The sequence below is a fragment of the Giraffa tippelskirchi genome, chromosome X (assembly GCF_054371585.1).
Source record: "Giraffa tippelskirchi isolate mGirTip1 chromosome X, T2T-mGirTip1v1.2.pri, whole genome shotgun sequence".
NCBI lineage: Eukaryota > Metazoa > Chordata > Mammalia > Artiodactyla > Giraffidae > Giraffa > Giraffa tippelskirchi.
In genome coordinates this window covers 104,867,938-104,882,188 of record NC_137289.1, presented here as the reverse complement: position 1 = coordinate 104,882,188, position 14,251 = coordinate 104,867,938, and the positions used below count along the sequence as shown (strand labels likewise).

The window sequence follows — 14,251 nt, the reverse complement described above, 5'->3', positions numbered from 1 at the left end:
TGGAACCAGTCTGTTATTCTATGTCCAGTTCTAACTGTTGCTTCCTGACCCACATACAGGTTTCTCAAGAGGCAGGTCAGGTGGTCTGGTATTCCCATCTCTTTCAGAAATTTCCACAGTTTATTGTGATCCACACAGTCAAAGGCTTTGGCATAGTCAATAAAGCAGAAGTAGAACTCTCTTGCTTTTTCAATGATCCAGCTGATGTTGGCAATCTGATCTCTGGTCCCTCTGCCTTTTCTAAAACCAGCTTGAACATTGGGAAGTTCACAGTTCATGCATTTTTGAAGCCTGGCTTGGAGAATCTTGAGCATTACTTTACTAGTGTGTGAGAGGAGTGCAATTGTGTGGTACTTTGAGCATTCTTTGTCATTGCCTTTCTTAGGGATTGGAATGAAAACTGATCTTTCCAGTCCTGTGGCCACTGCTGAGTTTTCCAGATTTGCTGGCATATTGAGTTCAGCACTTTCAGAGCATCATCTTTTAGGATTTGAAATAGCTTAGCTGGAATTCCATCATCTCCACTATCTTTGTTCATAGTGATGCTTTCTAAGGCCCACTTGACTTCACATTCCAGGATGTCTGGCTCTAGGTGAGTGATAGCACCATCATGATTATCTGGGTCATGCCGATCTTTTTTGTACAGTTCCTCTATGTATACTTGCCACCTCTTCTTAATATCTTCTGCTTCTGTTAGGTCCATACCATTTCTGTCCTTTATTTAGCCCTTCTCTGCATGAAATGTTCCCTTGGTATCTCTAATTTTCTTGAAGAGATCTCCAGTCTTTCCCATTCCATTTTTTCCTTCTATTTCTTTGCACCGATCACTGAGGAAGGCTTTCTTATCTCTCCTTGCTTTTCTTTGGACTCTGAATTCAAATGGGTTTAACTTCCTTTCTTCCTCTTCTTTTCGCTTCTTTTGTTTTGACAGCTATTTGTAAGGCCTCCTCAGACAGCCATTTTGCTTTTTTGCATTTCTTTTTTAGGGGATGCTCTTGATCCCTGTCTCCTGTACAGTGTCACCAACCTTTGTCCATAGTTCATCAGGCACTCTGTCTATCAGATTTAATCCCTTAAATCTATTTCTCACTTCCACTGTATAATCATAAGGGATTTGATTTAGGTCATACCTGAATGGTCTAGTAGTTTTGCCTACTTTCTTCAATTTCAGTCTGAATTTGGCAATAAGGAGTTCATGATCTGAGCCAGTCAGCTCCCAGTCTTGTTTCTGCTGACTGTATGGAGCTTCTCCCTCTTGGGCTGCAAAAATATAATCAATCTGAATTCGGTGTTGACCATCTGGTGATGCCCATGTATAGAATTTTCTCTTGTGTTGTTGGAAGAGGGTGTTTGCTATGACCTGTGTGTTCTCTTTGCAAAACTCTATCAGCCTTTGCCCTGCTTCATTCTGTACTCCAAGGCCAAATTTGCCTGTTACTCCAGGTGTTTCTTGACTTCTTGCTTTTGCATTCCAGTCCTCTATAAGGAAAAGGACATCTTTTTAGCGGTGTTAGTTCTAAAAGGTCTTGTAGGTCTTCAAAGAACCATTCAGCTTCAGCTTCTCCAGAATACAGGTTTTGGCATAGACTTGGATTCCTGTTATATTGAATGGTTTGCCTTGGAAACGAAGACTGCATTCTGTCGTTTCTGAGACTGCATCCAAGCATTGCCTTTCAGTCTCTTTTGTTGACTATGATGGCTACTCCATTTCTTATAAGGGATTCTTGCCCACAGTAGTAGACATATTGGTCATCTGTGTTGAATTCACCCATTCCAGTCCATTTTAGTTCACTGATTCCTAAAATGTCGACGTTCACTCTTGCCATCTCTTGTTTGACCACTTCCAATTTTCCTTGATTCATGGACCTAACATTCCAGGTTCCTATGCAATATTGCTCTTTACAGCATCAGACCTTGCTCTTCCATCACCAGTCACATCCATAACTGGGTGTTGGTTTTGCTTTGGCTCAGTCTCTTCATTCTTTCTGGGGTTATTTCTCCACTGATCTCCAGTAGCATATTGGGCACCTACCGACCTGGGGAGTTCATCTTTCAGTGTCCTATCTTTTTGCCTTTTCATACTGTTCATGGGGTTCTCAAGGCAAGAATACTGAAGTGGTTTGCTATTCCCTTCTCCAGTGGATCACATTTTGTCAGAACTCTCCACTATGACCCATCCGTCTTGGGTGGCACTACACAACATGGCTCATAATTTCATTGAGTTAGACAAGGCTGTGGTCCATGTGATTAGATTGGTTAGTTTTCTATGATTGTGGTTTTCAGTCTGTCTGTCCTCTGATGGAGAAGGATAAAGGCTTATGGAAGCTTCCTGATGGGAGAGATTGACTGAGGGGGAAACTGGATCTTGTTCTGATGGGCGGGGCCATGCTCAGTAAATCTTTAATCCAATTTTTTGTTGATGGGTGGAGCTGTGTTCCCTCCCTGCTATTTACCTGGGGCCAAACTATGGTGGAGGTAATATTCAATGGTGTATGTAAATCATAGTGTAAAGGTTAAAAACAATTAAAAAATATAAAGCTACAATAATTTGCTCATGTATATACTTTATAAATTCTGAAAGAGATGGGAATACCAGACCACCTGACCTGCCTCTTGAGAAACCTGTATGCGGGTCAGGAAGCAACAGTTAGAACTGGACATAGAATAACAGGCTGGTTCCAAATAGGAAAAGGAGTATGTCAAGGCTGTATATTGACACCCTGCTTGTTTAACTTATATGCAGAGTACATCATGAGAAACTCTGGGCTGGAGGAAGCACAAGCTGAAATCACGATTGCCAGGAGAAATATCAATAACCTCAGATATGCAGATGACACCACCCTTATGGCAGAAATTGAAGAAGAACTAGAGTCTCTTGATCAAAGTGAAGGAGGAGAGCGAAAAAGTTGGCTTAAAGCTCAACATTCAGAAAACTAAGATCATGGCATCCAGTCCTATCACTTCATGGGAAATAGATGGGGAAACAGTGGAAACAGTGTTAGGCTTTATTTTTCTGGGCTCCAAAATCCCTGCAGATGATAACTGCAGCCATGAAATTAAAAGATGCTTACTCCTCGGAAGGAAAGTTATGACCAATCTAGACAGCATATTAAAAAGCAGAGACATTATTTTGCCATCAAAGTTCTGTCTAAAGGCTATGGTTTTTCCAGTGGTCATGTATGGATGTGAGAGTTGGCCTATAAAGAAAGCTGAGCGCCGAAGAATTGATGCTTTTGAACTGTGGTGTTGGAGAAGACTCTTGAGAATCCCTTGGACTGCAAGGAGATCCAATCTGTCCATCTTAAAGGAGATCAGTCCTGAGTGTTCTTTGGAAGGACTGATGTTGAAGCTGAAACTCCTGTACTTCGGCAAGCTGATGTGAAGAGCTGACTCATTTGAAAAGACCCTGATGTTGGGAAAGATTGAAGGCAGAAGGAGAAGGGGACGACAGAGGATGAGATGGCTGGATGGCATCACCAACTCGATGGACATGAGTTTGGGTGAACTCAGGGAGTTGGTGATGGACAGGGAGGCCTGGCGTACTGCAGTTCATGGGGTCGCAAAGAGTCGGACACGACTGAGCAACTGAACTGAACTGATACTGTATAAAAAGATGTAAACTGTGATACCAAAAATATAGAATGTGTCTGGGAGAAGGAAAAATGTTGATATTTTGCATGCTATAAAATTTATGTTGTCATCAGGTTAAATCAGATTGTTATAAGGTATTTCATGTAAGCCTCATGGTAACCACAAAGCAAAAACCTATAGTCAATACACAAAAGTGAAAGAAATCAAAGGATATTACTACAGACCATTACTAAATCACAAAGACATCAAGAAAAAAATGTAACAAAGAATCTATAATAATCTCAGAAAACAATTAAGAAATGGCAAAAGTCCTTAAAAGTGAAAGTGTTAGTCGCTCAGTCATGTCTGACTCTTGCAACTCCATGGAATGTAGCCTGCCAGGCTCCTTTGTCCCTGGAATTCTCCAGGTAAGAATACTGGAGTAGACTGCTATTCCCTTCTTCAGGGGATCTTCCTGACCCAGGGATTGATTGAATTCCACGTCTCCTGCATTGCAGGCAGATTCTTCACTGCCTGAGCCATTAGGGAAGCCCCCAGTAAGTTTTACTTATTGATAATTATTTTAAATGTAAATAGACTAAATTGTCCAATTAAAGGACATGGTGGTTAAATGCAATTTTTTTAAAAAGACTCAACCATAAGCTGCCTACAGTGAACTAATTACAGATTTAAGGACATACTTATGCTCAAAGTAAATGGCTGAAGAAGATATTCCATGTACACAAAACCAAAAGAGAGCAGGGTTAGCTATACTTATTTCAGAGAAAATAGATTTTAAGATAAAAACTGTAATAAGAGAGAAAGAAAATATGTGGTCAATTCCTCAAGAGAAAATATCTCCAGTATTAGACCACCTAAATAAATAAGGCAATTCATGACAGATCCAAAGGTAGAAATAGGCAACAATACAATAACAGTAGGGGACATCAATAACCCACTATGAGCAAAGAATAAATAGTACAGACAGAAAAATCAATAAAGAAACATTGGACTTGAACAACAACTTGGATCCAATGAACCTAACAGATATATGGAGAACTTTCCATCCAAAGCAGCAATTCATATTCTTAAGAGCTCGTGAAATATTCTCCAAGATGAATAATATGTTTGGCACAAACGAAATCTTAACAAATTCAAGAAGACTGAAAATATATCAAGTATCTTTCCTGACTCCAATGGCATGAAACTAAACAGAAATAAATAACAGGAAGAAAACATAAAAAATCACAAATATGTGGAAATTGAACAAAACACTACTGAGAAAGCAATGGGGTGGGAAGTGAGAGGGAGGTTAAGGTGGGAGGGGGCGTGTGTATATCTATGGCTGATTGATGCTGCTCTATGGCAGAAACCAATACAATATTGTAAAGCAATTATCCTCCAATCAAAAAATAAATAAAATAAAATAAAAATAGGCACAACCTAAAACAAATTTAGACACACTCTGGGATGCAATGATGTATCAATATATGCAAATCAATAAATGTGATATACCACAATAATAAATATAAAGGATTAAAAAGTAGAATTGAACATTAAACTTAATTTTAAGAGCTAACACCATGACAGTTCTAGAAGAAATGATAGGGAAAAAAAATCTAAGGAAACTTGGATTGGGCAAAAATAAATAGGTAGCCAAAACTATGAAGTATAATAGGCAAAATCAATAAGTAGGATATCATCCAAATTAAAATAATTCATTCCAATAAGGACACTATTAGGAAAATGACAGGTAAAACAGAATGGGAGATAATACCTGCAAATATATAACCATCAAAGGTCTTGTAATTAGAATACATAAAGAACTGCTAAAAATCAGTAACAAGTAAACTAAACAAATAGAATGGGAAAACATTTGAACAGACACTTCACCAAATAAGATAAACTGGTGGCAATTAAGAATATGAAAGATGCTCAACATTATAAGCAATTGAGGAGATATTCATTAAAACTAAAATGATATATCACACTACACCTATTAGAATGGTTCAAATAAAAAAACTCATCATATGAGTAAGTGATGAGATTATATGTTACAGATATTTGGAAACAGTTTGGTGGTTTCTTAAAATGCTAAACATACAGTTAACATAGTGCTGCTCTTAAGATTTTATCTAAGTGAAATGAAAGCATAGGTCTCACAAAGACTTGTACATGAATACCCATAGCAGCTTATTTGTAGTATTCAAAACTGAGAACAGCCCAAATAGTCATATGATGAAACATCATACAAAAACAATAAGAAATAACTTATTGCTTCAAATAACAGCATTGGAAAAACTCTCAAAATAATTATGCTAAGTTAAAAAGACAAAAAAGAGAATATAGTATATTATTACATTTATGTAAAATTCTACAAAATGCAAAAGGCATTTAGTGAAATGAAGACAATAGTGAAAGAAAGCAGATCAGTGGTTGCCTAGGGACAGGGATGGGTGAAGTAGAGAGGAAAGTAATACAAAGGGGGAAAAAGAAGTTTTTGGAGGTGACGGGTATGGTAACCATCTTGATTGTGTTAAAGGTGTTCAGGAAAATTTAAACATGGATTTATTTTCTAATTTAAGGAATGGAAAAGCATGTTTGGAGTGAAAGAATCCTCAAACAATTTAAGGTCTGGAAAGTGCTTGTCAAATTATTAGCCAAATAACTTTTCTTTAAAGAAAATACTAACTCAAAATGTTCAAGATTTTGTCTATTTCATGTGGTGCTGTCTTTTTTGCATTCTTGGTCATATTTTACAACTATTTCTTTGTATTCTATGAATATACTTTTTTCTATATTATTAGTAATGTTCATCTCGAGTAAGGTCCTGCTTTTCAGTGTGCCAGTCCAGGAGCCTGTCTGATTCTGATGTGAACCACTTCTAGGCACAAGTATGTGTCAGAAGTCTTAAATTTAAGGAACATTCTGGACTAGGCACCTGCTGTTGGGAAAACAAAAAAGCGATGAGCAGTTATGGCACATTTCACTTGGTAAGTCAAGGACTCAAATGTACAAACTGGGTTTGTACAGACTGTTCTGTTACCGAAAAGTTCAACCAATTCCTGTCTTCAGTTCTCTTTTCCCAATACCTCTTCGTCCCTCAAGATCGCAGTCTAAGGTTGCATACCAGCCCACAGTTGACTTTGGCGAAATTGCTTCCTTTCTAGAAAGATAAGTCATGTGCAAAACAGGCTGAGGTAAAACGCAGCAGTGGTTGGGAATAATCTTTGGCCTGCTCCTGGTGAGTTTAGGAGATGCGGAGGAAGAAGAAAAAAGCTTTTAAAGTAATTTTTAGCAATAAAGTATTAATATTTATATTTAAGGTAGGTACATGTTTTTAACTCAATAGACAACAGTATAGGGTAAACATAACTTTTATAAGCACTGGGAAACCAACAAATTCATGTGACCAACTTTATTGGTATTTGTTTTATTGTGGCAATCTGGAACCAAACTTGCAATACCTCCAAGGTACACCTGTATGTGGTCAAGTAGGTTTGCTCTCTGTTGTGTCAACGATGGTCAGTGGCAGCTCTAGTGTCAGTAAAACTGTCATATATTACTCTAGGGATTGACTCTATGAGTCCACTAGGCTTTTAAACAAGCATGTTGCATCTGCATGTGTGGGATAAATGATGTGAAAACCAATAGATCCTGCTGAACAGGCCACAAGGAAAAGATTTTCTTTTGACCAAAGTAATCGTCTTGCTTGTGAACCTCTTTTCATTCTAGGCCCTGCCCTCTGTGCTGAGCCTGAGTCCAAAGTTTACCTCACAGAGAACTCAAAGCCAAAGCTCAGATCTATGTGAGGTTGTCTAATTGTGGCATGGGGCCCTGGGGAACAAACTCCTAGAAGAGGGGAGAGGGAGGTGAGGACAACAGTGAAATGAACAGAAGTTGAAAAGAAATGTGGATAGATGATGGTTTCTGTGGTCACCAGATCATGAGTAGAATATACCATGTATCCTTCTGAGAAGTTAAACCATCCTCAGGATATGAAGGGGGTTAAACTTCCAACAGCTATGGAAGGCAGAGGGTCAAGTTATGCAAAGTTCCCTGCTTAGCAGATAGTCCCTCTCAGCCATGCCCGCTGTTGGCAAACGGTGAAAAAATTTTCCAGAGGAGGGCTCAGGCCATCAGTCTCTGGTTCATTTTCTGGTCCCAGAGAGATATTCTTTAGGGAGAGGATTGGCCCCGTGAGTTCTTTTCTTGAGATCAAATTCCCCTGAGCCAGTCAGAGTGCACCAAGGTTGCAGATGGCAGAGAACCCAGGCCTAGGCCAAATCTTGCAGTGGCCATGCAATCCCTGAGTGTGGTTTGGGGTGTTCATGTAAGAAGAAAGGGAGAGTGAATGAAAACTCTCTCACCCATATAATCCCTAGGGGGAAACAGGAGCTTGTGTAAGGAAGCCTGGGCATCCTCAGAAATTATTATTGATACATTCTGAGGAACAAATGCAAGGCATGGGGAGGTTTCTGTGGTGCTATAGTTAACATGAAGCACAGCTAGCTGGTCCCCAGAAGTAAATGCAGAGTTTACCCTGGCCCCATCCCCTCTTCTCTCAGTTGAACCAGGGAGACACAACTACGTGAACTTTCAGCATTCTTGCTCTGCAGCCTCTGCCAGAGCACAGCAGGTTGGAGTGAGAGACACAGGCAATAAAACTGTACATTTCTGCCATTGACCCAACAGGGGGGCTTTCACTATTTTGCCACGGTTCAGGAATGACAGGACAAGGGTCATTCTTGTCGACTAGGTTCCTCCCAGCCTATGTCTCATGTTGCTCTTCAGTCCCTAAGTCATATCTGACTCTTTGCGACCCCATGGACTGCAGCATGCCAGGCTTCTCAAATTAATGTCCATTGAGTCCGTGATGCCAACCAACCATGTCTTTCTCTGTTGACCCCTTCTCCTCTCACCCTCAAACTTTCCCAGCGTCAGGAACTATTCCAATGAGTCAGCTCCTCACATCCCGTAGCCAAAGTATTGGAGCTTTGGCTTCAGCTTCCAATGAATATTGAGGGATGATTTCCTTTAGGATTGACTGCCTTGATCTATTTGCTGTCCAAGAGACTCTCAAGTTGTCTTCTCCAGCACCAAAATTCGAAAGCATCAATTCTTCAGCGCTCAGCCTTCCTTTTGGTCCAACTCTAATATCCATACATGACTAATGGAAAACAATCATAGCCTTCACTATACAGAAATTTGTTGGCAAAGTGATGTCTCTGCTTTTTAATACCCTCTCTAGGTTTGTCATAGCTTTATTGCCAAGGAACATCTTTTTTGGCTGTTAGCCCTATAAGGTCTTGTAGGTCTTCGTAGAACTGTTTGATTTCATCTTCTTTGATACTAGTGATTGAGGCATAGACTAGGATTACTGTAATGTTGAATGGTTTGCTTTGGAAACCAACTGAGATTATTCTGCTGCTTTTGAGAATGCACCCAAATACTGTAGTTCAGATTATTTGGTTGACTATGAGAGTTACTCCATTTCTTCTAATGTAATCTTGCCCACAGTAATAGATATAATGGTCATCTGAGTTAAATTCGCCCATTCCCATCCATTTTTGTTCACTGATTCCTAAAATGTCACTGTTCACATTTGCCATCTCCTGTTTGACCGTGTCCAAGTTGCCTTGATTCATGGACCTAACATTCCAAGTTCTTATGCAGTATTGTTCCTTACAGCATCAGAATTTACTTTCACCACCAGACACATCCACAACACCATCATTTCCACTTTGGCCCAGCCTCTTCATTCTTTTTGGAGCTACTTCTCTGCTCTTTCGTGGTAACATAATGGACACCTACCGACCTGGGGGGCTCATCTGCCAGTGTCATATATTCTTGAATTTTCATACTTTTCATGGGGTTCTCGAAGCAAGAACACTGAAGTGGTTTGCATTCCCTTCTCCAGTGGACCATGTTTTGTCAGAACTCTCCACCATGACCCGTCCATCTTGGGTTGTCCTGCACAGCATGGCTCATAGCTTCATTGAGTTACATAAGGCTGTGATCTATGTGATCATTTTGGTTAGCTTTGTGTCACTGTGGTTTGTGGGGAACTCTCAAATTCACCTTCCTGCTGCAGGGAGAGCTCCAACAGCTGCAGCTACACTGCTCACCTTCAGAAACCAGACTAGAAGTGTGTATCTCCACAAAACCTGGTTCTCAATGATTTCTACCAAGTGAGAGTGCCTGCTTGGATCCCCAGTGGTAAAAACGTCCTGTGTGGCAGCCCTAGAGAGTTTCTCCTTTTGTTAGTGAGCAAGTTTCAGATTTTACATTTGTGTCTCATCATCACATGCCTGGTGGTTAAGAGAGCCCAGGCAGCAGGTCCAACAGCCTTTAAAGGATAAACCTATTGTTCATATTCAGTTCCTCCTGTACAAGGTGTCATGGTTCTTGGGATAGGAAGCCAGCTCAGTCCTGTATGAAAACAGAAGTTTAATGTGTCTTGTGTGACTTCTGAACAGAAGAGGTGAATATGCTTTATACATTGGAAGTACTAGGAAGAGAGTTCAATATTCCAAGGAAGAATAACTATAACAGTATTTTACACCCCTCTGGATTTGGTGGTATCTTATTCTATCTATGAATATGGATGCACCTAAAGAATAAAGGTGTTTTTTTTTTTTCTTTTAAATTAAATTGTCTCTCCTTCCCAGTATAAGATGCCAGTTCAGTCACTAAAGAATGGATAATTTGTCATTTAAGAATGGCAAAATTATGGGTCATTTCCCCTCATCAATCTTTGTCCATTTTTGAGGCTAAAGGCAAGCTAGAAAAGTGCAGTTAAGGTACTCAAGTTGCCAACACTGGCAAATACATGCACTTTGTTAGCACACAGGCATCTTTTGCCCTGCTCCTCCACGGAAAGTGTTCTGATGAGCATGGCTTTAAATGAAATCCCAGTATCTTCTCTCCCTGTTTAGCTCAGGTACACCTATCAAGAGAGTAGAGCTACATTTCAGGTATAAACTAGTCTATTCCTGAGGAGAACATGTGCTATTCACACTCATGGTGTAAGAGGCAACTCACCATACACCTAGTCTCTTCTTGCAGCTAGAAGAGGCAAGCCCTGGGTAGGCCTAGAATGCAGAGGTCACAGTGTTTCTGCCCTAGCTCCATGACACCCACTTTGTGCCAGGGCCTGGGTTTTGCAGCAAAACTCATTTCAGGCCAAGGAGCCCTGGGTCCAACAAGAATTATCAGCAGTCTATTAAAACTCTAGAAAAGGCCAGTCCTGCTGCTTCAATCGTTAAGTCACCAGAGAAACAGTATGATGATAGAGTGGGTGCCTAGTTTAGACAGCGTATTCAAAAGCAGAGACATCACTTTGCTGACAAATGTCTGTATAGTCAAATCTATGGTTTTTCCAGTAGTCATTGGACTACTGACTAACTAACATTCCAGTGAGAATTGAACCAACAAGAAGTCTGAGTGCCAAAGAATCGCTGCTTTCAAATTGTGGGGAAGGAGAAGGCTCTTGAGAGTCCCTTGGATAACAAGGAGACCAAACCAGTCAATCCTAAAGGAAATCAGCCCTGAATATTCATTGGAAGGACTGATGCTGAGGCTGAATCTCTAATACTTTGGCCACCTGATGCGAAGAGCTGACTCACTGGAAAAGACTGATGCTGGGAAAGATTGAGGGCAGGAGGAGAAGGGGGCCACAGAGGATGATATGGTTAGATAACATCACTGACTCAATAGACATGAATTTGAGCAAACTCCAGGAGATGGTGAAAGACAGGGAAGCCTGGTGCACTACAGTCCAAGGGTTTGCAAAGTCGGACATGACTTAGTGACTGAAAAACAACAGGGTGCCTATGATTCATGTAGCAAAGTAACAATAGAAGGGACTCCCCTAAACTGATAAAGGATATGAAGTCAATTATTAATGTATTGCCTCCCTGTTCTAATTTCACCCTTTAAGATAAGCTCTCTGATAACGGATGGATTACTTTAAGAATCACTCCTTCAGAGTGATCATGATGTTCCGTTTTCTCAGTTAGAAGACACTGTGTGGACATTGAAGAAGGAAGTAGCTCTCCTGTGACTTCTGACTGTCAGAAGTGTGAGTGTAACAATAGCCTAGGTGTTCTGCTCCAAGCATGGGCCCAGAAAAACTGTCCTCATTGATTGTGCAGAACCAGGGTGGCCTGGTCATTGGCTTTCTGTGGGCCTCTTCATAGGGATATCTTGTGCTCCAAGCCACCTACCTGCTGACTCCCCCTACTTGATTGCACTCATTCCTCACCTTACCCCACCACTAGGTTTATCTCCTGTACTTATCCCAAGGCTGCGGCCCTTACAACATCGAGGCCCTCCTGATCTTATGTATAGGACATTGCTAGTTCCAGGCCTCCAACTCCACCAGGTCCCTTGTTCCTACTACATGTCCACATGCTGGCCACGAGCTGTGGTTTTGCCACACTGATGTCCTCCAGAGGGTACCTTCCTGTTTACTCTGCCACTGTAGACCAGCTCTGGTTCTGCAGACTGGCTCTGGTACTGGTAAATTAGCAAACTTCTCTGCCATCCAGTAGGTTCTGCTACACCTTCTCCAATGAGGTGTGATCTCCAGCCATGGGGAGGAACCCCCGTTCCAAGTTTGTCTTTCTTTGGGTATGCTTCTCAAACCCAGGATACCATATAGAGTTTTCCTATATCCTATATATTCTACATGTGTCATATTTAATAATTCTTTATGTTTAAACATTATGTTTAATTTTATGTTAAATTTCTCCTGTCCACTGTGTACTTTCCATCTCCTGATTGGATCCACATTGCTACAGAACAGAACACCAATAGCAAATATCATTCTTGGAATTACTGAAAGCTTTCTTTTGAGAGCTTCATCAAGTAAGAATGTCCACTATCACCCAGAAAGTATAGTAGGTGGGAAAAGAAGAAACAAAGTGCTTGGAAAGGAAGACGTGAAACTGGCACTATTTGCAGATGATATAATTGTGTACACTAAATTCTACAGGTATTTACAGACAAATTGGTAGAATCAATAAAAGAGTTTAGGTGGCTGTTTATAAGATAAAATATTAACATCCAGAAGTCAATTTTATTCTATTTACCAGCAACACATTTACAAAATGAAAATTTCAAAGGCAGTATTTATAAAATATGAAGTGCCTAGGAGAAAATGCTCTCTTATGGGAAAAAATGAATTATTATTGGGACATATTAACGAAGTTTTTATTAAAAGGAAAGGCACACCATGTCCATTCAATAACATTCTACATTATAGAAAAGAAATCAAATCTAAAAGTGCAATGCAGTCCCAATTAGAACCCTAAATAGGATTTTGGTTGAATTTTTTCTTATGAATTGATATTTGAAAAGGATTCGAGAGAGGCAAAAAATAACCTAGACATTCTTGAAGAACAAAGTAGAGTTGAGTGGTCTTATCCAAATATCAGAATTGACTGTAGAACTGTAGGGATGAATTTGTGGTATTTTAAGTAGACAGATAATGAGAGCCATGGTACTTAATAGAGAGTAGACAAACTAGCCCATACATAGGTAGATGTTTGATTTATGACACATGCAGCACTGCAAATCAGTCGGAAAAGGGCAGACTTTTCAATAAGTGGTTCACTGAGACAATCAGATATCCACATTAAAAAAGAAAGAAACCCTACTCAACACTACACACAAACATCACTTGTAGGTGGATTATGACCTAACTGTGAGAGGCAAAACCATAAATATTTCAGAAGACAATATAGAGAATAGTTTCATGGCCCCAGGGCAGGGACAGATTTCTTGAAACAGAAAAGCACTAGCATAAGGAAAAGAATGATATATTTTGACTATGCTATCATTAAGTATGTTATATAATTAAGCATGTCTTAATTAAAGTCTGTTCACAAAGCACAGCACAGAAGAGAAAATACAAACAACAAAGCAAAAGATTATTTTAGCCACACATATAACCACTGATGGACTGGTATTTAAAATACATAAATAACTCACTGTATCAGTAAAAACAAGATGGGAAATAGAATAGAAAAATGGAGAAAGAGTTGAACATGAACAGGCTTTTCTTAGAAGAGAATGCCCAAAATGTTCATAAATGTGAGAATGTGCAAAAGCTTAATAGTAGAGGTAAACAAGTAAATTAAATTCTGGCAATACTTGGTGTAGATGAATATGGGCAGGCAGAGGAATGATCTATGTTGCTGCTGGGATTATAAGTTGGTACAATCACTACAGAAAACAATTTGACACCATGTAGAAAAGCTGAAGATATGTATATTCTATGGGACAGTGATTCTGTTCTTGCATGTATACACAAGAGACTTTTAAACTTAAGTCCCATGAAAAATGCCCAAGAATGTTCATTGCACCATTGTTCGTGGATAAAAGCTAAAAACAGCCCCAGTGTTCATCCAGTGTAGAATGGTACAATCATATCACAATTACTTTGCTAAAATCATGCATTGGAATGCTAGTAAATGATGGAGACAAAAGGTCTAAGGCTACTAGTCACCAGATGGATGAGTCTCTCAAATAAATATGATACAGAATGATAGAAGCAGGCCATAAAAGGGAGCATGCAGTATGATTCCATTGACACAACTTTAAATAAACTCTATTGCTTAGGAATGCATACAAAAGTTGTCAAGTCCTGTTTTTAAAAAAGCATTTTAGAAATCAT

The 14,251-nt window shown here is 39.7% G+C and overlaps 1 long non-coding RNA gene across 1 annotated transcript in view; it reads left to right on the top strand.

Moving 5' to 3' along the window:
* The window catches only part of LOC145536381 (uncharacterized), a 98,766-nt gene extending 92,480 nt beyond the window's left edge, over window positions 1–6,286 (top strand). Inside the window, exon 2 of the long non-coding RNA XR_014075811.1 lies at window positions 2,744–6,286. This is a non-coding gene — a long non-coding RNA (uncharacterized LOC145536381). The remainder of the gene's footprint in view (window positions 1–2,743) is intronic.
* The last annotated feature ends 7,965 nt before the right edge of the window (window positions 6,287–14,251 follow it).